Below are 26,404 nucleotides of genomic sequence, written 5' to 3'. Positions count from 1 at the left end.
AACGGCTCCCCAAGCCGCACTCATATCTGGGACCCAAACCGGATCACCCCATTTATATCCCAGAACTCTACGCCAGATGCGTATGCAACAATTACGACCTAAAGGCACAGAGACACCCCCCAGGAGAGTCTTGGACCCACTGTTTGGCCCCAGAAAGGACACTATACACAATACCATAGCACTATGGATACCAGAAACCCAAGGACTCGGACCACAAGTCCCTAACGCTATGGAAAATCTTCCGAACCCGGGTGACATGACGCCTTTACCCCATCGAGACTACGTGGACAGGCCCATGCAGAGACTCTGGTGACTTTTAGGCATTTATCACAACACTTTTTTTTTTTTTTTTTACTCCTAATCGTTTATATTAAATTTAAACTTTTATGGTTCTTGCCCTGACACCCATCAGCTGGGAATGGCCTGTGCGCGGGCCTCCTTCGCTTCTTGCAGACAGACAACCAGTCCTTGTAACATCACACGACCTAACCGAGCCATTGAATCTATGTACTTTTATAGGTCTGCTTAACTTGTGTGTCCTTGTTTGCCCCTAGTCACCATAAGAGTGGCTATTATAATCCACACCTGTTTATATTGAGGCCCCGGTCGGTAATATGCATGTCTACGGTTGCAAGCTTGTTCACTTACTGTTAGGAGGGCCCTAGCTTCAGCTTAGAGCACTGGCTCACCGTCAGGAGCGGCCTGAGAGGCTACCATGTGGCACATATCATTACAGGAGGGGGTTAATTTTTTGAAATTCTTGATTTTTTTAGATTTTTTAGTATTTTTTGTATTATTGTATTTTCATTTATGGTTAAACTTTACCTTATAATTACCCATGACCTAAACGAGCCAATGGCCCTATGTATGAACTTAAGTCTGCTAAACAAGCATGTCCATGTACAACCCTATTCACCACCAGTGTGGCTTTTGTAAAAGACACTAGTTTAGATGTACGCCCAGGTCGATCTTATACAAGTCCACAGTTCCTAGCATACTCACTTAATGTATAGTTAAACCTAGTTTCCGACTAGAGCCTTAGCACACCGTAAGGCGCGACCTTAAAGGCTACTATGTGGCACATACTATCACCTGAGGGGTTAGTTTTATTGCTTGATCATCTTACTGTATTCTCGTTTATGTTTCCACTTTTCAATGTCTTCCTATAGCCTACATGTTCGACTTACAGATGACACAAACGCACGCCACACTACTGGCAGCAACGAGCCCACAGACAATAAGGTGACGACCCAACATATAGGTGCAGATGACCCTACCAGAGCCTGTTCCTAATTGAATACCCTCAGTTTACCCACCAGACACGGCAACCCAGCCAAAAAAGGCAACAGAGGTAATGGTACCCTGCAGCGACCACCAGGTGACGTCATATATAGCCTTTTACATTACATTTAGCTTACAACAGGTACCCATACTTGTCTTACCACACGGGAGACGCGGGACAATGACAAGCAGGTTCATACCACACAAGCTTTTCGCCAGTAACTGCTCACCCACACACGCATTCATCCCACGCTGACACCAGTGTAAATCCTTCCCTAAGCACACGTTAACAATCACAGACAGACACAACCTATATATGGCTATTCTTTGAAGTACATATCCAGTGCTGAGTTCCTTGCAAGCAAGTTTATTATTATAAAATTTGTGCACTACTGGCCCATGCCACATGTTGTCTAAATCTTGAATTGCTAATATCTGATGTTGTGGCAATGTTGGAACGCATGTACCCTAAATGCACAACAAAAATAAAGAATAAAAAAAAAAAAAAAAATGCAGGTGGGAGACATTAATGTTATCCTGGGAGGATCTGTGTCCTAGTGTCCCCATAACCCCCACCCATGAATGATGGGTGAGGGCTAGTGTTGTCGCGAACCCGAAATTTTCGGTTCACGAACGGCGAACGCGAACTTCCGCAAATGTTCGCGAACGGGCGAACCGTGCGAACCGCCATAGACTTCAATGGACAGGTGAATTTTAAAACACACAGGGACTCTTTCTGGCCACAATAGTGATGGGAAAGTTGTTTCAAGGGGACTAACACCTGGACTGTGGCATGCCGGAGGGGGATCCATGGCAAAACTCCCATGGAAAATTGCACAGTTGATGCAGAGTCTGGTTTTAATCCATAAAGGGCAGAAATCACCTAACATTCCTAAATTGTTTGGAATAACCTGCTTTAAAACATCAGGTATGATGTTGTATCGATCAGGTAGTGTAAGGGTTACGCCCGCTTCACAGTGACAGACCAAACTCCCCGTTTAACGCACCGCAAACAGTCCTCTATATACAGAGTAAACATGGCTCCCTCTATATACAGAGTAACATGGCTCCCTCTGTATACTGTGTAAACATGGCTCCCCTCTATATACAGTGTAAACATGGCTCCCTCTATATACAGAGTAACATGGCTCCCTCTATATACAGTGTAACATGGCTCCCCTCTATATACAGAGTAACATGGCTCCCCTCTATATACAGTGTAAACATGGTTCCCTCTATATACAGTGTAAACATGGCTCCTCTCTATATACAGAGTAACATGGCTTCCCTCTATATACCGTGTAAACATGGCTCCCTCTATATACAGAATAACATGGCTTCCCTCTATATACCGTGTAAACATGGCTCCCCTCTGTATATAGAGGGAGCCATGTTACTCTGTATATAGAGGGAGCCATGTTTACACTGTATATAGTGTAACATGGCTCCCCTCTATATACAGAGTAACATGGCTCCCCTCTATATACAGTGTAAACATGGCTCCTCTCTATATACAGAGTAACATGGCTCCCCTCTATACAGGGGCGTACCTGGAGCATTTGGCACCCGGGGCGGATCCTTTATTTGGCACCCCCCTCCCCAACTTTGAAATGTAAAAAACAGCTGCAATTTTTTTTTAAATGTATGTTTATGCAGTGTGTGTATAGTGTGTAAAGTGTGTGTATATTGTGTGTATAGTGAGTGTGTATAGTGTGTACAGTGTGTGTATATTGTGTGTATAGTGAGTGTGTATAGTGTGTGTGTATAGTGTGTATAGTGTGTGCAGTGTGTGTATAGAGTGTGTATAGTGTGTGTATGCAGTGTGTGTAGTGTGTGTGTATAGTGTGTGCATAGTGTATGCAGTGTGTGCAGTGTGTGCATAGTGTGTACAGTGAGTGTGTATATTGTGTGTATAGTGTGTGTAGTGTGTGTATAATGTGTGAAGTGTGTGCAGTGTGTATGTAGTGTGTGTATAGTGTGTGCATAGTGTATGCAGTGTGTGCATAGTGTGTACAGTGTGTGTGTGTAGTGTGTGTAGTGTGTGTAGTGTGTGTATAGTGTGTATAGTGTGTGCAGTGTGTGTATATTGTGTATGCAGTGTGTGTATAGTGTGTATGCAGTGTGTGTATAGTGTATGCAGTGTGTGTATAGTGTGTGCAGTGTGTGTATAGTTAGTGCAGTGTGTGTATAGTGTATGCAGTGTGTGCAGTGTGTATGCAGTGTGTAGAGTGTGTATAGTGTATGCAGTGTGTGTATAGTGTGTGTATAGAGTGTGCAGTGTGTGTATAGTGTGTGCAGTGTGTATAGTGTGTGCAGTGTGTATGCAGTGTGTGTAGTGTGTGTATGCAGTGTGTGTAGTGTGTGTGTGTGCATAGTGTGTACAGTGTGTGTATAGTGTGTACAGTGTGTGTGTATATTGTGTGTATAGTGTGTGTATATTGTGTGTAGTGTGTGTATAGTGTGTGCAGTGTGTGTATAGTGTGTATGCAGTGTGTGTTCCCAAGCCCCTAGTCACACAACCAAATAAAAAAGCCCCTACCTACCCCCCTCACCCTAAAAAATAGTGAAGGGGGAATAAAATTACTACCCTGTAAAGTAAAATTCAACTTACTATTCATCGTCTTCTTCTTCTAAAATCTTCATTTTTTTAGCCCCAAAAAAGGCCAAATAAAAAGCCATCATACCCGTCGAACTTAAAAATAAAATAAAAGGGGGCGGGGCCGGACCGCCGAGCTGGACGGTCACGAAACTGAACAGCTCCTGCAACTATTCACGTTATAAGCCTCTAAAACTACTAATTACAACTTAAAAACTGACCGACAGCAAGATCACCGGCCCAAAGGAGGCACTGGATCCAGGGAGAGGCTGGCTCCCCAAGCTACAGTCCCCTGGAGGAGGAATCTTTGAAGCTCCAGATGGGGCCTACTCCGGCGGTGAGCGGGACAGACGGCCGCTGCCCCACTATCCCGCCTCAAGATGCCTAACCTGAAGGCCCAGTGCAGAGTGGAACTGGCCCTGTCCCCCCCCCCCTCTGGACCGGGGGGGGGGTGATCCCGGTCCTTGCCCTGGGACACCGACCGCTGCAGCACAAGCAGGGCGCCTCATCCAAAATGGCGGACGCCATGTGCGCTGACGGCGGAGGACAGGAACATTAAGCCCGACAGCATCGATCTGCAACAACTAACCATCTGCAAGCATGGCAGCACCTCAGCAGGCCAGAAGCCGGCGAAGCCAAAGGGACACAACGAGCCAGCATTACAAGCAACGCTCCGCGGATAAAACCCTACCTTCCCGCCAAGACGAGGTACTGGTCTCCGACACACAGAGCCGCATATCCCTGCCGCAAAGCCAGCCTATCATTCCCAACCTGCCATGAAGGAGCCGTGAAACTCATCTGACCGCCACACCTGACAGCCGGCATGCCGCAACAGCTTGAGGGACACACGGGGAACTCTGGTGGAGTGGAGACTAACGCGGATGTTAAGACTGGTACAGATGTACAACGTTAGACTTGTGCCCTCAGTTCACCACAGCGTTTCAAATTGTCATACTTTATTTTACTGTGTGAAAGTGCCCTAGTGCGGCGGGACTTGGTCTCCCAGCGGCAATAACAGCTTGTACTTCACTGAGTTCTCTATAGCCTATTAATGTTGTCAGTAATAATGTAGGTCCTTGGCAAGCCATGTCTCAGATCTTAATACTGCGATGTAACACCCTAGGCCATCTCGACTAGACACACTGACGTAGCAACTAGTTCTTGCTTTACACTCTCAATTAAAATGTGTGCAGTTCCTCTTGGCACAATATGTATACACTTAAAGCTTGTAATCATCTATAATGCCACTTAAATACGTTACTATCACAATAATTGTCTCAGATGAAGGGCCACTAAGCGACACCTATCAGTTTGCCATCTATATACGCCTGCTTAGAATGTAACAAAACTTGCGCTTTTCATATATAAAAATGTGCTGTTTCTGAATGCCACTCATTGTAATACCAAGAATATGCCTGCAGTTGCTGTTGTGGCCCTGCAAGATTGTCTGTAACTCATATGCACATGCAAAAATAAAGAATTTAAAAAAAAAATAAAAATAAAATAAAAAACCCGAGCACAAAAAAAAATTAATCCATCTTCACCCATGGAGGGCTCCGTGTTTATCAGGGATCCTTAGGACAGGTGTCAATCCATATCTGCCAAGTGACCCTATGTAGGGGGAACAGTCCCTATTCTGCTCTGTGTCAGTGTCTGGAGGGAGTATCTGCAGTAACACAGGGTGTCTGGGGGGAGTATCTGCAGTAACACAGGGTGTCTGGGGGGAGTATCTGCAGTAACACAGGGTGTCTGGGGGGAGTATCTGCAGTAACACAGGGTGTCTGGAGGGAGTATCTGCAGTAACACAGAGTGTCTGGGGGTAGTATCTACTTGTAACATTTATATGCACTAAAAAAAAAAAAAATAATAAATTGAAAAAAAAATAAAAAATGGTTGCAGCTTCCGAATTAATCTAAAATGGATGCTGTCCAGTAGGTGGGAGGGTCTGCTAGGGAGGGTGTGCTGCTGATTGGCTGTAATGTGTCTGCTGACTGTGAGGTACAGGGTCAAAGTTTACTCAATGATGACGAATAGGGGGCGGACCGAACACCGCATGTGTTCGCCCGCGGTGGCGGACGTGAACATGCTATGTTCGCCGGGAACTATTTGCCGGCGAACAGTTCGGTACATCACTAGTGAGGGCTATTTATAAAACATACAATAAATAGTTCATTATTATGGATCTTATTTTGGCCTTTTTGAGCCTGAAGAAAAGAAGGAAAATAAAAGAAAGAAAGCGTGTGATGGTAACAGTTGGCAATTCTTTTTACAGGTACTCGTTTCATTGGCTCCCCTCAATAGTATTAGGCTGAGGGGGCTTGGGGTTACAGAAGTCATAACCACCAATGGGGAACAATGGCACAGATTTGGGGTGAAGATAATATCCACCCTCTTCATATATTTTATGAGCAGCCCCCACCTGCGGCCCATGGGTAGGAGTTGGAGGGGGCACTAGATACCCCCAATTTAAATAAGATGCCCCCACCTGTTGACCATGAGTGGCGACAGGGATGGGTTATTAGGATGCCCCACATGTATTTAATTCAATAGCCTCTACTCAATGGACACAGAGAGAGTGCACAGTGGATTCATTTATAGTCCCCCCAGTCAATGAAAACAGCTTGGAGAATAGGGGGGACTAGATTTCCACCATTATTTTATAGCAGCAATGACGGTCCAGTCGCTAGTTTTTAATGTTTAGCAGATATTGCCCACCTGGCCAGCCGCCACCTAAATAACCCTTCCACCTCCAAGGATTATTTAACTATGTGCATGCTGGCTGCTAGCACTAGTTTGAATTTTGTAAAAACCAGGACCAGATTTCAGACATCTGTCAGCGTTCAGTCTGGCTAAAACCCAGACCATTTTCAGGCTCATTTATTTGTAAAATCTGGACATTGTTAAATAATGTGACCAATATCTGAATGTGGCATTCCCAGTAGCTCCATACAGCACCAGATTGTTTTATCCCATTCAGGACAGGACCATTCCTCTGGGTTTTTTATTTAAAAATTATATATAATTATACTTTAGATTATGGATTTGTTTCAGAATATTTTATTGTGTCAAATCAACTATGAATCTATGTGCTTAAATTCTATTTATTTTTATATAATTTTTAAAGTATTTATTAATACAAATTAGAAGATTAAGGGATTCAGGCTCAATAATGTAGAACATAAGATCAATCTATACGCAGATGATGTTATGCTTATGATTCAGAATCCTAGATCCTCGTTACCGGAATTGATAAAAATATTGGCCCAATATAGTGAATACTCAAATTACAAATTAAATATTAACAAGACTACAATAATGACAACTAATTTATCTAATGAAGAAAGGAACTTTATTAAAATGTCTTTTGATTTTGTTTGGGTAAAGGATAATACTATCTTTCTTGGTATTAAAATTCCAAGAAATATAAAAAATATTATAGAGGTTAACTTTCTTCCACTTATAAAATCTACAAATAAGATCCTAAAAGAATGGGTCAGTAGAGAGATTTCCTGCATAGGACGTATAAACACCATTCGCTCATACACCAAATCCATGGTTAAAAATGATACAATCAGCTTTCTCCAAATTCATTTGGAAGGGGAAAAAAAACGAGAATAAGCTTACAGTTATTATCTAAGAAAAGAAAAGATGGAGGCCTTGCCGCCCCTAATATAATAGAATATCATAATGCCTGTATGCTGGCACGTGTTGCTAACACCTTAAGTAGTGATCAAAAAGATCAAGCTTGTTATCAAATAGAGCAATCCTTAGTAGAGACAAATAACTTACCTGCTTTATTTTGGACAACAAGGAAGCAGGAAAATAAGAACAACTTAGTATACCCAGAACACTCTACTATTACAGATAACATTCTGAGATATTGGTACAACACTAAGAAGAAACTTAAAATAGAATATCGATTGTTTCCCTTTTTACCCTTAGAGGTAATTAAGGGGAACATTGAGGATATTAATATAAGGGGATGGACACAAAAGGGAATTACGAAAAATAAGAGATCATAGATAAAACGGAAATTAAGTCATTTAATCAGTTACAATCAGAGTTTGGGATTGACAATAAGGAGATATTCACATATTTAAAAATTAAGTTTTATTTGGTGAAATTCTTGGATTTCCAGCTTAATAAAAATATCAGTAATTTAAAAAAGATTCTGGAAACTCATGGAGTTAAAGGCCATATTTCAAGATGTTATGAGTATCTAGGGGACTCTCAGAAGTTTTCTGCTTGGAAATCTAAAAGAATGTGGGAAAAAGACTTACAGATTGCAATCCCTGAGCAAGACATGATAGGTGCGATTGTTAAGGTCAATAAATCGGTACACTGTGTAAATATAGTAGAGAATTTTTATAAACTTACGAACAGATGGTATATGGTCCCAGAAAAGTTGGCTAAAATATATAAAGATCAGAATCATCTTTGTTGGCGATGTGACGATGTGAAAGGAGATTACCTCCATATATGGTGGCAATGTGGGTCTCTGGGTGGTATATGGAAGTTTATATACCAACAGATTTACAGTGTTTGCCAGATATATATACCTTTCACGCCCCAGAGTTTTCTGTTACACCAGGGATGGCCCTCCATGCCTACTGAGAAAGTCATGCTGATAATACATATTTTGATGGCAACTAAGATAGTTTTAGCCAGATATTGGAAAAGTAATAAAGCTCCAGACTGGATTGAAATCAAAAAGCAAGTAATGTATCAATGGAAAATGGAAAGTGGAATAATGCAGGGAAACTCGGTTGGGTTGAAGAAATCCTGTAATTGGGATAAAATGATGGATAAGTTTATCGCTAGTAATTAAATTTGTAATGTAGAAGGTTGGTGTAGCCCCCAGTGTGTGTCTGATCCTGGAGGGATACTAGCAAAAAAAAAGAAATATAAATATTTACACATATTGTACATTTATTAATTAATTATTTGTCTTCTGCTGTTTTTGAGGACATTCTTAATCATTTGTATTTCACTGCCAATTCTTGAAGACACTTTATACAACATTCCCTGTATTAAAGTTGTTTATCAACATTTAAGACCCTTTTCCCCCCTTCTTTGTGCTAAACTAATTGTGATTGTATGTGCCCAGTTTTCATTGCTAATTAACCACCGATCCTGAAATCTTTCTTTGCGTCTCTGATGACATCAACCCTTCTACTTACCAGGCATCCCAACGAAGGGTATTTATATCCAGCATCCATTTCTAGGGCCTCAGTCTTGATAAATTCTCAGCATGAGATAAACGCGTAGACTACAGGTCCTCCTTATACAGCTATTAGTCTACAGGCCAATCTTTTCCACTCGACCGTGGCCTTTTTAAAAGTTACCGGCCGAGGTGAGTTAACGTATACACCGATTGGCGGCAGATCTGTGTGCTCCCCCAGCTTGGCGTGGTGTGGCGAACAGGGTAAGTTGATTTGGGTTGGCCCCAGAGTTATTCTGACTTGGGGTACAATGCCATCACCCTTAGTTCACACACATGTTCGGTGGGTTTCAGAGCTCCCTGCCCCACAGTGTTTTACTATTACATTTTTTAGGTACTCGTTGTCGACTCTGGATTTCTTTAGTGGAGGGTCTCCCCACTGGTTATACTGTGTCTATATACTCCGACTTTATTCTCTTTGTTTTATCTTGCATATTGTATATGTATTTATTAACTAGATTTCTTTTATCGAACTACCTTACAATATACAGTCCTAATTTAACATATTTTTATTTGTTGTGGGCTGACACTCTTAGAGAAGTGTGATTTATGTATTAAATAAATTAGTTTAGTTTGACTTGCTACTAAACATTGTCTTGTTTGATTGTGTTTTTGTGGTGAAGCTGCAGTTCCTTCTTCTGCTGGTACATGTAAATCCCTGGTGATACCGGCGGTGACCGCGGTCATTCTTCTTCTCCTGGTGCTCTGTGCGCACCTCACCTGGACTCTAAGAAAGAAAGCAGGTAACATACGCAGAACATCTTCTAACTATGACTGCTGGCATGTATCAAGCAAGAGAGACAACCAGGCCACTCGGGCACTTTGAAAGGTTGCTCTCAGTTTATGATGTAAAATAGAATATAGTTGGGTAAATAAGATGTTTAACTTTTATTAAATGTTTTCTTCTTTTGTAACTTATTCTGTATGTTTTTGGTGCTATATTATGTGATACATTTATGGCGCCACCTGCTGTTTACACAGAGGTTTTATTTATTTATTTTTTACAGCTAGTGAATTTAAGATGTGGTATTTACCAACCAATAAAGTGATATGTGCCTTCACACATTGCTTGGATACTGTGTTCTCACATTCAGTGTAGGCTAATTTTAATTATGTTTAGATTAGAAAAGTATTTTAAAGTGTATATCCAGTATGTTTTATTTCATTGCAACTCGGTGAAAAAAGTTTATTCCACTTTCCTGCAAATATTCACCAATCAAGTTCATTGAATCAACCTATAGAAAACATATGTTTAGTTTCCTGTCTCTCTAACAACCTTTTATTGCCCCCGCGGTATTAACTCAATACCCTCGGCTCCCTCCTGGTGGGTTCTAGGATGCAGTATGCGTGTATTTAAGAACCTTCCTCACCAGTCAGTAAAGGTGACCTTATTTAGCAGATTGGCCTTGGATGTCCTTCACCACCACCCCAAGGTATAGGTCACTCACCATATCTGGATCTACTAACTTTATTATTATAGGTTTATTTACAACCCATGTTTCTCGGTCACTGTTATTGACAAACAAGTAAAGGCCATGCAAGGCAGCCAATCAGATATCAGTATTCTAGGCAGCCAATCAGATATCAGCATTATAGGTGATGTTTTTATGGTTGACATCGTTTCCATGAGTTAGGGCAGAGCGGGGCCTGGGAAAGAATAGAACAGTTTAACTCTCAGCCAATGCTTCCTAATGTAATACTGATATTTTATGATATTTAAATGTCCTTAGACCTGCCTAATGCTTTTGTATTATTTATATTTCAGTTACAGCAGCCTGTGAGTCACACAGAACAGAACCAGTGACTCAGGTAATAATGTGCCAGGTGATAAGATGAGAACAAGGGCGATCACTCTAAATGGGAATTCAAAAAACAAAAATGAAATGGGTCTAGAACAGAGGTTCCAACCCCAGTTCCAAAGGCTAAGCAAAATTCACAGTTTCGGGAAATGCCTGAATTGGGAATTTTTGGTGCGCTGCGAGTTTATTAGTTTGCCGAATGTATCTATCATTAAGTAGACATTGAGGTAACATGAGTTATTGGATGCGATTAGTGTTACTCTATTTTATATTATGGGGGAATGTTTCTTAATATCAGAAGCACTAATGACAGGGGACTGGATAACCGTCTGGCACAGTATTTTTTCAGAGAGAACCCCCTACACTGCATTCTGCAGGCGTTTAAACACATAACCAAGGGTTTGTGGGTCTATTTATTAGTCCTCCGTCTTTTATTATTAATATTTTATTATTTCTATAGCGCCAGCTAATTCCATAAGTGGACTAACAGACACATAGTTTATAGAGAATCTGAGGGGGCACTGCTATTTCATATTTTACCTCCCCTATACTAATCAGCAAAATGAAAATCACAAGATCAAACAAAGCACGTGTGACAAAATGATATAAATGTAATCATCATGTAAAACCCTGCAATAATGGGACAATTTACTTGTATTTCAGTAAACTGCAATAAGATAGCGAAAATGCATGTGTTCGGTGTCTCTTAACCAGGCATGTCTTAAAGTTGGCAAAGAAATCCCAAATTGTATCCCTCAAAAGATAACATGGAAGCAATTCAAACTGAAATCATTTTCAAATATGACTACTGTGTCCTAAAATGTGCCATTTTTTATCTTCTCTCCTGAATGTTTGGTTATGGAACTCTGAATGCTTTATTAACCTTTTTCTGTTTTTCTGTTTTTCAGGAAAGAATTATATATTCACAACTGGACGTATATTATCTAACAAACAGAAAATAGCAGGAATGTACACTTCCCAAAAAATGCTATACTGACCAAACTAATTTATTATGTTAGCCAAATAATTTAAAATTCTATTCCACTTTTGTTGAAATGATTTTGTTTTATATATATATATCTGTTAACACCTTTGGGAATTTTATTAGAAATGTATCTCAGGGTGCAACAGTGACGTGTGGGACGTAACACGCACCGCTCAGCGGGAGACGCAGTGACCTGAGCCACGCAGAGTTTGACACTGAACTTTGTCTGCCCGGGCTGTGGAGGCATCTGAATTCCCAGAGAAAATACAGCGGACGGAAGGATTCACATATAACAGCACACAAATGCAAATTACACTGCAAATACATGTCATTATTGGTGTCTAATTGTCTGACAAAAGTGGAAAATAGAATTGAGAAAAAAGGAGTAGGGAGCAGGGGAACATAATCAGGCAGAATACAGTCTGAACCCAATATAAAAAAAAAACATAAAGGGAAACTAAATTCTTGGAATTCCACTGAACAATATAAAAAAAAAAAAAATACCTTTGGGCAGTTAATGAGTTGAGTGAAGATATTGAGACTGACTATAATTAAGCATCGAAGTTGTGGGAAGTAATCGGATTTGGAACCATGTCTTCCGGCTCAAGTATGCAGGTAGAGAATATCTGATCTATATGACAACAAAGTATATCAAGTATTCCAAAGACGATATTAGTACAATAAATCGGCACATGAGTTGGATAATAAAAGTTAACAATTAACCAGAAGGGGAAAATAATGTTTATAAGTGAACAGTATAAATGTTTGAACATAAAGTCCGAAATATAATTATCCCAAATGAAGGAAACGTAAATATAGGAGCTATGTGTTGCCTTTTTACGTCCCACACCTCCGATACAAGTATAAATATCTATATATCTTTTTCCTCTCAAAATACCTATTGCTTCTACATTAAGGGTGTGTATCAGACATTAACACGACGATATATTAAGACAATCTTTGAGCTATAACTATATAGCTGGTCTTTCGTAACACATTTAGTAGATTTTAAAATATCTTAAAATAAAATATTAATAAATATTTGGATCTATTCTAAATCCAAGACTTATACACAATCTATCTATTTGCCTTTTTTCTTCTATTAAGAGTATCGCAATCAGACATATTACTCAGTGATTATCTCTTTTTATTTATTATTTGCTTTTTACTATGGGCTAACTTTCCTAAGGATACCAGTTCACAAAAAGTTACCAATTTTCATTCATGTCATCCCAACCCTTCAGCCTGATTGGTTGAATCAGCATCCAACCACAACTAAGGGCGGGATATTTAAATCTCTGGTATTTTAGATTTGTTTCCACCGGAAGACCCATTATCTGGTGAAACGTGCGTCGGGACAGTTAGAGCTGTGGTTGGCTGAGTGACTAGGGATGATGCTGCAGCTAATTTCTAATGTTTAGACAAGCCACCAAGCTTTAATTCAAATGATCCTCACTAGGGAGAGGGGGACCTAATAACCCTATAGTGCCCTACAGGTTTGTTTTCCTGGCACTAGAGTCTTCCTTTAAGTAACACTTCATAATATAAAGAAAAGCTTTATTAAAGAGATAGTTTGGGCAGACCATAATGCTCTTATATGGGTTCTAAAAAGGGGGAGAAGAACACCCTCAACAAAGAGAATGGAGACTGAAAAACTATTAGCAAATAAAGAAAATAAAGGAAATGCCGGGAAATTACCAAAAAAACAAAATTCTGTAACCTCCAAATCCTTATTATGGTGCGACTTTAAAAGCGTATGTAGAGTATGTCTGACAAATATGGGGGCTATAGAAAACAAAAAGAGAGGGAAAAATGTAAATACACGATACATTGATACAAAAGAGAGGGAAAGCGAGGGAAAAATGTAAATACACGATACATTGATCTTTATAACCTTCAAAATATAAATAAATAAAATCCCACCTCATCTAGATCGGCAGGAATACTGACTCTTAAAAATAAAATCAAGAAAACAAGTTGGAGCCTCGAAAAATTCAAACAATCTGGGTATTTCAAAAATGATAAGGCAGACAAGATGCCGTCTAATCAGCTAAAAAAATAACAAGCTATCAATAGAATACAATTTGGGAAACGAGAAATGTATACGGACCTGAAAGGAATAGGAAAATGTTTTAATAAATATTACTCTGTCTGTATAATTTACCCCTTAAAACCGATTTAGAAACTGTTAAAAAAAATCTACATTAAAGACAAATGCCAAAAATCCAATTGAAACAAGCTAATGAGCTAAACAAACCTGCACAGAAGATGAAGTAAAACGGGCCATATTAGATCTAAAGAAAGTAAAAATCACCAGGCCCAGATGGATACACCGGAGTCTGTTATAAGGCATTAATGGGGGAATAGAAGTCCTTATCTGACAACGGCCTTTAATGAAATGGGGAATGGTGGTATTTTTTGAGGGCAAATATTATTCCCATCTTAAAGGAGAAAAAAAATCAGAAAATGTGATTAACTACAGACATATTTCTCGAATTAATTCAGATGCTAAGATTTTTGCAGCTGTTGTTGCTCAGAGACTGAGACGAATACCACCATGCCTAATCCATCGCGATCAGATAGGCTTTATGCCGGGAAGGCAGTCATATAAAACCATCAGGAGGATAAGTAACATTCTAGATGATGCTTATAAAACTCGTCAGCCTCTTGCAGTAATTGCAATTGACGCACAGGCCTTTGATCGCGTTGGATGGAGGTTTCTGTTCTAGTCTCTGAGCAGCTGTGGTATCAATGGGTTTTTATATGATTCCATTAGGTCTCTCCACTCTTGCCCCATGGCTAAAACAGTGGGAAAGGATATTAGAGCAGATTGGTTTCCACTAAAGAATGAAACACGCCAAGGTTGCCCACTGTCCCCTTAGCTCTACATTCTGACAATAGAGCTCCTAGCTAATGAGATAAGAAATAATAATAACATAAAAGGATACCAAACAGGCCAAAAACAATACAAGCTCAGTCTTTATGCTGATGATATCCTGATTACAATAACAGATCCAGTGACATCTATCTAGATTTTATGAGGACATTTCAGGAATATACGGTAGTCTCAAACTACAAACTAAATATTGAGAAAACTTTGATTCTTTCTAAAAATCTTAATGAAGAAAATAAGCTATGTTGTAAAAATTATTTTAAATATAAATGGGATTTGCAAGAACTCAATTATTTGTGAAAATTATAACACAAGACATAGACATAATGATGGAGCATAACTAGATGAAGATTCTGAGGGGAAACCAATTGGTCATTTAAACAATGGAGAAAGCTGTGATGTCCACTTTATATAAATATATACTTTTGTTTGGCAATTTTGTTTTCTGTGATGGCTACTAAACAACGACAAAACATACCAACTTCTAAAATTGTTGCAAATCGAAATGTTATTTTAGTCCTTGTATTTTGTGACCTGTAACTTTCACAATAAGCTGAAATCCTATACATATGATGTGCTCTATAATTCAAGACACATAAATGAATTTATTTTGAATTACTTTTTCTAAGCTGGAGATATTATGCACACGCTATAATTGCCAAAACTGTGAACAAAAAATATTTTTGTTAATTTTTTGGCAGTTTTTTATAATTAATGAGGATGTATCTATGTATATGTGACAGCAAATTATTAAAGCCCTGTTTGCCCTCTAACGAACAATGTATAAAATGTGTTGGTGCAATAAATGACAGAGAGGCAAATTGTGTTTGAACACAAACAGCAAAAAAATGCAAAAGAGGCTTGTGTCCTTAAAGGTAAGACAAGCTTCTGAAGCTGTGTCCTCAAGGGGTTAAATGTGAATATATTGCCTGTTATTTCTTCAAAATGACCCCCTAATAATGAAAGTCTAGACAACTCCCAATAAATCCAGCAGTGTATACGATATCATTGGCCATTAAGGGGTTAACACTGCCCCTCCTGTATCACTGGTCGCTGTAGCTTGCTGCCGGAATGTGGTTTTAACTGAATTCACATTAAAATGTTTTGTTATTAAGTACGACATCCTGTTTCCTAAGCTCCATGAAGACAAAGAGAGAGGTGTAAACCACAATGTATAAAGAGCTTATAAAAACAGAAGTGGCACATTATACCTTCTTTGTCCCATGTATACAAACTTATCATATAACTTCTCTGTCCGATATATAAACTTATCATATAACTTCTCTGTCCGATATAAACTTATCATATAACTTCTCTGTCCGATATATAAACTTATCATATACCTTCTCTGTCCGATATATAAACTTATCATATACCTTCTCTGTACGATATATAAACTTATCATATACCTTCTCTGTGTGATATATAAACTTATCATATACCTTCTCTGTGTGATATATAAACTTATCATATACCTTCTCTGTGCAATATATAAACTTATCATATACCTTCTCTGTGTGATATATAAACTTATCATATACCTTCTCTGTGCGATATATAAACTTATCATATACCTTCTCTGTGCAATATATAAACTTATCATATAACTTCTCTGTCCGATATAAACTTATCATATACCTTCTCTGTCTGATATATAAACTTATTATACACCTTCTCTGTCTGATATAAACTTATCACATACCTTCTCTGTGTGATATATAAACTTATTATACACCTTCTCTGTCCGATATAAACTTATCATATAACTTCTCTGTCCGATATATAAACTTATCATACACCTTCTCTGTCCGATATAAACTTATCATATAACTTATCTGTCCGATATATAAACTTATCATACACCTTCTCTGTCCGATATAAACTTATCATATAACTTCTCTGTCCGATATAAAAACATATCATATACCTTCTCTGTGTGATATATAAACTTATCATATACCTTCCCTGTGTGATATATAAACTTATCATATACCTTCTCTGTGTGATATATAAACTTATCAAATACCTTCTCTGTGTGATATATAAACTTATCATATAACTTCTCTGTCTGATATATAAACTTATCATACACCTTCTCTGTCCGATATATAAACTTATCATATACCTTCTCTGTGCGATATATAAACTTATCATATACCTTCTCTGTGTGATATATAGACTTATCATATACCTTCTCTGTGCAATATATAAACTTATCATATACCTTCTCTGTGTGATATATGAACTTATCATATACCTTCTCTGTGCGATATATAAACTTATCATATACCTTCTCTGTGCGATATATAAACCTATCATATACCTTCTCTGTGTGATATATAAACTTATCATATACCTTCTCTGTGTGATATATAGACTTATCATATACCTTCTCTGTGCAATATATAAACTTATCATATACCTTCTCTGTGTGATATATAAACTTATCATATACCTTCTCTGTGCGATATATAAACCTATCATATACCTTCTCTGTGTGATATATAAACTTATCATATACCTTCTCTGTGCGATATATAAACTTATCATATACCTTCTCTGTGTGATATATGAACTTATCATATACCTTCTCTGTGCGATATATAAACTTATCATATACCTTCTCTGTGTGATATATGAACTTATCATATACCTTCTCTGTGCGATATATAAACTTATCATATACCTTCTCTGTGTGATATATAAACGTATCATATACCTTCTCTGTGTGATATATAAACGTATCATATAATTCTCTGTACGATATATAAACTTATCATATACCTTCTCTGTGCGATATATAAACTTATCATATACCTTCTCTGTGCGATATATAAACTTATCATATACCTTCTCTGTGTGATATATAAACGTATCATATCATTCTCTGTACGATATATAAACTTATCATATACCTTCTCTGTGCAATATATAAACTTATCATATACCTTCTCTGTGTGATATATAAACGTATCATATCATTCTCTGTCCGATATATAAACTTATCATATACCTTCTCTGTCCGATATAAACTTATCATATACCTTCTCTGTGCGATATATAAACTTATCATATAACTTCTCTGTCCGATATATAAACTTATCATATAACTTCTCTGTGCGATATATAAACTTCAATATAACCAAATAACAAGCTAAAATGGCGCAATGTATTTCAAGTGACTAAAAATTGTATATACTAAATAATAGCAGCACCTTATAAGTGTAAAAGCTCATAAAACACTAAGATACAAATGGTTCAAACATAAAGTGCGCTGTGCCTTTAAATAACTGTGCATTCACAAATCTGTGCAAAACACAACACTCATAAAAGTGCTAAAGTGTAAAATGTGCTAAATACCCAATATTGTGACATATATCATATGCACTATCAATTATACAATTTATTAAAGTGCAAAGAAGAAAAATTATTTTGTTTTAAAAAATGATTAATAAGTGCTAGTTTGTGAATCAGTATAGCTAATTAGGTATACAAACCCAAATTTGATAAGGATAACTTGATTCTCCACATGTAAAACAAAAGAGACAAAAATACAATAGTATAATATTGTTTGATACTAATAAATATTTAGAAAAATGTGATGAACACTCACAAACATGGAGCAGGTAAAGAGACTGCTCAGGCTATCCTCGCTTTCTCACTGTTGCACAGTGTCTCCAGGAAATGAACTGCTCACAGATTCCAATGGGGTAAAAACGATTGGGCGGCCGTCAAATGTAAAATAAATTTTATTGGTAAAATATTCCGCAGACTTTTGTAGGTTAGATTGAGAACGCTCAGACTTTCATTCAAACAAATCCTTAAACATCCGGACACCAGTATCTCTGGATATCATAAAACTTGTCCCACAGTCTTTCGAGCGTCCAATCTTCCTCACGTCCTGCGTGCTAGCGTGATGATGCGATATATAAACTTATCATATACCTTCTCTATGTGATATATAAACTTATCATATACCTTCTCTGTCCCATATATAAACTTATCATATAACTTCTCTGTACTATATATAAACTTATCATATACCTTCTCTATGTGATATATAAACTTATCATATACCTTCTCTATGTGATATATAAACTTATCATACACCTTCTCTGTCCGATATAAACTTATCATATAACTTCTCTGTCCGATATAAACTTATCATATAACTTCTCTGTCTGATATATAAACTTATCATATACCTTCTCTATGTGATATATAAACTTATCATATACCTTCTCTGTGTGATATATAGACTTATCATATACCTTCTCTGTGCGATATATAAACTTATCATATACCTTCTCTGTGTGATATATAAACTTATCATATACCTTCTCTGTGTGATATATAAACTTATCATATACCTTCTCTGTCCGATATATAAACGTATCATATACCTTCTCTGTGTGATATATAAACTTATCATATACCTTCTCTGTACGATATATAAACTTATCATATACCTTCTCTGTGTGATATATGAACTTATCATATACCTTCTCTGTGTGATATATAAACTTATCATATACCTTCTCTGTGCGATATATAAACTTATCATATACCTTCTCTGTACGATATATAAACTTATCATATACCTTCTCTGTGTGATATATAAACTTATCATATACCTTCTCTGTGCGATATATAAACTTATCATATACCTTCTCTGTGTGATATATAAACTTATCATATACCTTCTCTGTGTGATATATAAACTTATCATATACCTTCTCTGTGTGATATATAAACTTATCATATACCTTCTCTGTGTGATATATAAACTTATCATATAACTTCTCTATGTGATTTATAAACTTATCATATACCTTCTCTGTGCGATATATAAACTTATCATATACCTTCTCTGTGCGATATATAAACTTATCATATACCTTCTCTGTGTGATATATAAACTTAGCATATATCTTCTCTGTCCAATATAAACTTATCATATAACTTCTCTATGTGATATATAAACTTATCATATACCTTCTCTGTGTGATATATAACCTTAGTGTATTTCTTAGCAGTTGCCTGAGTGATTATATCCTTGTTTAGTTAGCATAGGCAACATTATCATAAATGTGCACGTTCTATAATCAAAAAGAAGCATTCATAATCCACTGCATGTGTCGATTTTATGAGGAGAGGGTTCAGGGTTCTCAAGGGAAAAGGAGAGAGAAAAAAGAAAATGTAGCTTAATAATATGATTGGTAAAATACAGCTAGAAGAGGTTATTTGCTAATTTCCAAATTGTATCAATTTGAAATCTGAATGAGAGAACCAAGGCTAAATTACCCAAACTGTGACTAACACATGCACTAACACAGGGGCTAACACAGGGGCTAACATAGGGAATAACAAAGAAATAACACAGACACTAACACAGGCACTAACACAGGCACTAACACAGGCACTAACACAGGGGCTAACACAGGGGCTAACATAGGGAATAACAAAGAAATAACACAGACACTAACACAGGCACTAACACAGGGGCTAACATAGGGAATAACAAAGAAATAACACAGGCACTAACACAGGGGCTAACATAGGGAATAACAAAGAAATAACACAGGCACTAACACAGGGACTCACACAAGCACTTACATGGGGGCCAACACAGGCACTAACAAAGAAATAACACAGACACTAACACAGACACTAACACAGGGGCTAACACAGGGGCTAACATAGGGAATAACAAAGAAATAACACAGACACTAACACAGACACTAACACAGGGGCTAACATAGGGAATAACAAAGAAATAACACAGACACTAACACAGACACTAACACAGGCACTAACACAGGCACTAACACAGGGGCTAACACAGGGGCTAACATAGGGAATAACAAAGAAATAACACAGACACTAACACAGGCACTAACACAGGGGCTAACACAGGGGCTAACACAGGGAATAACAAAGAAATAACACAGGCACTAACACAGGGGCTAACACAGGGAATAACAAAGAAATAACACAGGCACTAACACAGGGGCTAACATAGGGAATAACAAAGAAATAACACAGACACTAACACAGACACTAACACAGGGGCTAACACAGGGAATAACAAAGAAATAACACAGGCACTAACACAGGGGCTAACATAGGGAATAACAAAGAAATAACACAGACACTAACACAGACACTAACACAGGGGCTAACACAGGGAATAACAAAGAAATAACACAGGCACTAACACAGGGGCTAACATAGGGAATAACAAAGAAATAACACATGCACTAACACAGGGGCTAACACAGGGGCTAACACAGGGGCTAACATAGGGAATAACAAAGAAATAACACAGACACTAACACAGACACTAACACAGGGGCTAACACAGGGGCTAACATAGGGAATAACAAAGAAATAACACAGACACTAACACAGACACTAACACAGGGGCTAACATAGGGAATAACAAAGAAATAACACAGACACTAACACAGACACTAACACAGGCACTAACATAGGGAATAACAAAGAAATAACACATGCACTAACACAGGGGCTAACACAGGGGCTAACACAGGGGCTAACATAGGGAATAACAAAGAAATAACACAGACACTAACACAGACACTAACACAGGGGCTAACACAGGGAATAACAAAGAAATAACACAGGCACTAACACAGGGGCTAACATAGGGAATAACAAAGAAATAACACAGACACTAACACAGACACTAACACAGGGGCTAACACAGGGAATAACAAAGAAATAACACAGGCACTAACACAGGGGCTAACATAGGGAATAACAAATAAATAACACAGGCACTAACACAGGGGCTAACACAGGGGCTAACACAGGGGCTAACACAGGGGCTAACACAGGGGCTAACATAGGGAATAACAAAGAAATAACACAGGGGCTAACACAGGGGCTAACACAGGCACTAACACAGGGGCTAACATAGGGAATAACAAAGAAATAACACAGACACTAACACAGGGACTCACACAAGCACTTACATGGGGGCCAACACAGGCACTTACAAAGTTAAAATACAAGAAGAACACAAGGACTAACACAGGGGCTGACAAATAAATAACACAGGAAGAACACAGGGACTAACTCAGGGGCACTAACAAAGAGAAAACACAAGAAGAACACAGGGACTAACACAGGGGCTGACAAATAAATAAGACAGGAAGAACACAGGGACTAACAGAACCCTAACATAGGGTTTTTTACAGGCACTAGCACATGGGCTAACACAGGTACTCACAGAGGGAATTACCAAGGAACTAACACGGGGACTGGCAAAGGAAGAACATAGTGGCTAACACAGGCACTGACAAATGAAGAACACAGGAAGAACACAAGGACTAACTCGGAAACTAACATAGGCACTAACAAAGAATTAACACAGGAAGAACACAGGGACTAACACAGGCACTGACAAAGGAATAGCATAGGGACTAACACAGGGACTCACACAGGCACTCAGAGGGACTAACCAAGGACCTAACACAGACACTAACACAGTGTCAGGATCGGGACAGGGATCCAACACGCAGAGTACAAACAGGTACAGGGTACGTATACCGGACCTTAGAATGGCCGGACTAACGTAAGTAGTAGTAAAGAATGGTCTAGAGACAAGCCGAGGTCGAGGGAACGAGAGAGCAGGTAAACGAGAGACAAGCCGAGTCAAAGGGTAAAAGAGGTAAACGAGGTAGAACAGACAAGCCGGGTCAAAACCAAAGAAACTAACAGAATACAAGAGCACTGAGTGACTAGACAAGCTAGAACCACGACAGGGCAATGAACAAACGTAGAAAGCCCTATTTTATACCCTGATTCTAAACAGGTAATCACGCCCCCGACGAATCCTCATTCGTGCTTGGGGCTTGATTGACAGATCGGGTTGGGTTGTCGTCATGACGTCGGCTACTGAACGCCGCGTCATAAAAGGAAGTGGATCCCTCGCGGCCGGCGTGTAAACGACCAAGGGAACCGCGAGGAACGAGTGATTCAACCCTTTTGCGAGGAAGAACGTCCAAGTGTCTCACCTCCACAGAGGTAGAGACAGCAGGTACCCTGACAGTACCCCCCCCCCCCCCTCAGAAACGCCCACCGGGCGGAAGGAACCGGGACGAGATGGAAAATGGGAGTGAAAAGCCCTGCGGAGGCGAGGCGCATGCACATCCTCCTGAGGTATCCAAGACCTCTCCTCAGGACCATATCCCTTCCAATCAACCAGATATTGTAACTTCCCCCGGGAGATACGAGAATCGATGATGAAATTGATTTCATACTCCTCTTGTCCCTCAACCTGAACAGAGCGAGGAGAGGATGCAGTGGAGGAAAACTTGTTACATATTAGGGGTTTTAACAAGGAAACATGAAAGGAGTTAGGAATGCGTAAGGCAGATGGAAGAGCCAGACGATACGCAACTGGGTTAATTCGAGTCAGGACCCTGTAAGGTCCAATGTAACGAGGAGCGAATTTCATAGAAGGAACCTTCAAGCGAATGTTTTTGGTACTCAACCATACCCTGTCCCCTGGAACAAAGACTGGAGCCGCCCTTCTATGTTTATCAGCGTGTTTCTTGAACAACATGGAATTATGCAGAAGAATTTGTCGAGTCTGATCCCACAACTTCCTCAGATTGGCAACATGAACATCAACCGACGGTACTCCTTGGGAAGGAGAAACCGAGGGAAGAATGGAGGGATGAAAGCCATAATTCATGAAAAAGGGGCTAGAACGAGTAGAATCACAAACGAGATTGTTGTGTGCGAACTCTGCCCAAGGAATCAGACCAACCCAATCGTCCTGGTGTTCGGAAACGAAACAACGCAAATATTGCTCGATCTTTTGATTAGTGCGTTCAGCAGCTCCGTTAGACTGGGGATGATAGGCAGAAGAGAAATTCAATTTGATACCCATTTGAGAGCAGAATGACTTCCAAAAACGGGAAACAAATTGGGAACCTCTATCAGAAACAATTTCGGAAGGTATCCCATGTAAACGAAATATCTCTTTAGCGAATATCTCAGCCAATTCAGGGGAAGATGGAAGTTTAGGTAAGGGCACGAAATGAGCCATCTTAGTAAACCTGTCAACCACCGTGAGAATCACAGTCTGTTTTTTAGAAACAGGTAAATCGACAATGAAATCCATAGCCAAACAGGTCCATGGTTTCTCGGGAATTTCCAAGGGATGCAAAAGCCCACATGGAAGCGTCTGAGGTCGTTTAGTCTTCATACAGACACCACAGACACCACCTTACTATTGTGAAAGCATTGTAGCAGTTCTAGTTGGAGTTCAGCAGGAACAAAATGCCGTGACTCAGGACTCTGTCTAGGAGCCAGATGTTGTAGCTTCAAAATCTCGGCAAGCAACGGAGAATGAATCCTGAGGCTAGTGTTGGCGATAATATTGCACTTGGGAAACTATAGAAGAGAAAACCGTCTCAGATATAGTAGAAGGTTCATGTTGGCGAGACAAAGCATCGGCCTTAGAGTTCTTAGAACCAGGTCTATAAGTGAGCACGTAATTGAAATGGGTGAGGAACAAGGACCAACGAGCTTGTCTGGCGGATAAGCGCTTGGCCTCCCCAATATAAGACAAGTTCTTGTGATCCGTCAGAATAATAACAGGATGCAAGGTCCCCTCCAATAAATGTCTCCACTCCTTTAAGGCCATGATAACAGCTAGTAGTTCCCTGTCACCAATATCATATCTGCTTTCAGTCCCAGATAGTTTCTTGGAAAAGAAACCACATGGATGTAATGGTTTATCCACGCCTAACCTTTGAGACAAGATGGCACCTATACCTGTCTCTGAGGCGTCTACCTCGAGTAGGAAAGGTAAAGTTGTATCGGGGTGAACTAAAATTGGTGCAGAAGCAAAAAGTTCCTTAAGTGTCTTGAAGGCAACGAGAGCTTCAGTAGACCAAGTCTTAGTGTCAGCCCCCTGTCTGGTCATATTGGTAATAGGAGCAATAATGGAAGAGTATCCTTTAATGAAGCGCCTATAATAATTGGAGAATCCAATAAACCTCTGAATGGCCTTGAGACCCCTAGGTAATGGCCAATCTAAAATAGACTGGAGTTTATCCGGATCCATTTTAAAGCCGTCCCCAGAAATCACGTAACCAAGAAAGTTTATCTGAGATTGATCAAAACTACATTTCTCCAATTTGCAGTACAATCCATGTTGTAGGAGTTTGCGCAATACCCTTCTGACTTGTCTGTGGTGGGTCTCAATCTCTCTAGAGTGTATTAGTATATCATCTAAATATACAATAACACAATCCTGTTGAAATTCCCTAAGAACTTCATTGATCAGATCCTGAAATACTGCCGGTGCATTACAGAGCCCAAAAGGCATAACCGTGTACTCATAGTGCCCATATCGAGTATTGAACGCTGTTTTCCACTCGTCTCCCTGCTGAATTCTCACCAAGTTATACGCCCCTCGGAGATCTAACTTGGTGAAAATCTTGGAACCCTTTAAACGATCAAAGAGCTCAGTAATCAAGGGAATTGGGTATGCATTTCTGATAGTTATTTTATTCAAACCTCGGTAATCAATGCAAGGCCTTAACGTGCCATCCTTTTTATTCACAAAAAAAAACCGGCCCCGGCAGGCGAGGATGATCTCCTAATGAATCCCTTGTCTAGATTCTCACGGATATATTCCTCTAAGACTAAGTTCTCCTTAGTGGATAAAGGATATACATTGCCCCTCGGAGGCATAGTACCAGGTAGGAGATTAATCTTGCAATCAAAGGACCTGTGTGGAGGTAAAGTATCAGCATTCTTCTTGTCAAAGACTGCCTTTAAATCTATGTATCGAGACGGAAGTCAGTAGACTGGGTGGAGTTAACCGGTGTATTACCTACGCAAAGTGGTGAGACTTTCTGTAAACACCTGTCCTGGCAACCCTGACCCCATGAAGCTATCTCCCCTAGCTCCCAATCAATAATAGGGTTATGTTTCTTTAACCATGGATACCCCAGAACTATAGGAACAGAAGGGGAAGAGATAAGCATAAGGGATATATCCTCCTCGTGTAAGATACCAACAGTCAAAACAACAGGTATAGTCTCATGAGAAATCACAGGTTCAGATAATGGTCTACCATCTATGGCCTCAACGGCCAAGGGAGTATCTCTTAGCTGAGATGGGATAGAGTGTTTAGAAACAAAAACTTGGTCGATAAAGCTCTCAGCAGCTCCAGAGTCTATCAATGCCATAGTCTTTATTACTCCCTTCTCCCATGCTAAAGAAACCGGTAGTAGAAGCCTGTGATCTTTATAATTGTGTATAGAGGACAAAATAGAAACACCCAAGGCCTGTCCTCTAGAGAAACTTAGGTGCGAGCGTTTCCCGGACGATTAGGACAATTTACGAGGGTGCCCTCTTACTCCACAATACATACACAATCCCTCCTTTCTTCTGTACTGTCTCTCCTCTTCTGAGAGGCGAGTATTGCCTATTTGCATAGGTTCAGAAAAAACTGGGATATTGGTTTGAGGACTTTGAAATAAAGGCGCTAGTTTAAAGGAAGGTTTACGAATATTATCACGAGTGTTCTGTCTCTCTCTTAAATGTTCGTCAATACGAGAAATAAAAGAAATTAGATCCT

The 26,404-nt window shown here is 39.1% G+C and overlaps 1 long non-coding RNA gene across 1 annotated transcript; it reads left to right on the top strand.

The window, feature by feature from the left end:
- Positions 1 to 9,745: 9,745 nt before the first annotated feature.
- On the top strand, positions 9,746 to 11,921 carry LOC134583051 (uncharacterized). The gene is made up of 3 exons (XR_010086303.1): positions 9,746 to 9,841; positions 10,864 to 10,907; positions 11,806 to 11,921. It is a non-coding gene; the product is annotated as an uncharacterized LOC134583051 (long non-coding RNA).
- Positions 11,922 to 26,404: the final 14,483 nt, after the last annotated feature.

Source organism: Pelobates fuscus, chromosome 13 (genome assembly GCF_036172605.1).
Source record: "Pelobates fuscus isolate aPelFus1 chromosome 13, aPelFus1.pri, whole genome shotgun sequence".
NCBI lineage: Eukaryota > Metazoa > Chordata > Amphibia > Anura > Pelobatidae > Pelobates > Pelobates fuscus.
Note: the sequence above shows the minus strand (reverse complement) of the source record. Positions and strands in the feature narration are given on the sequence as shown.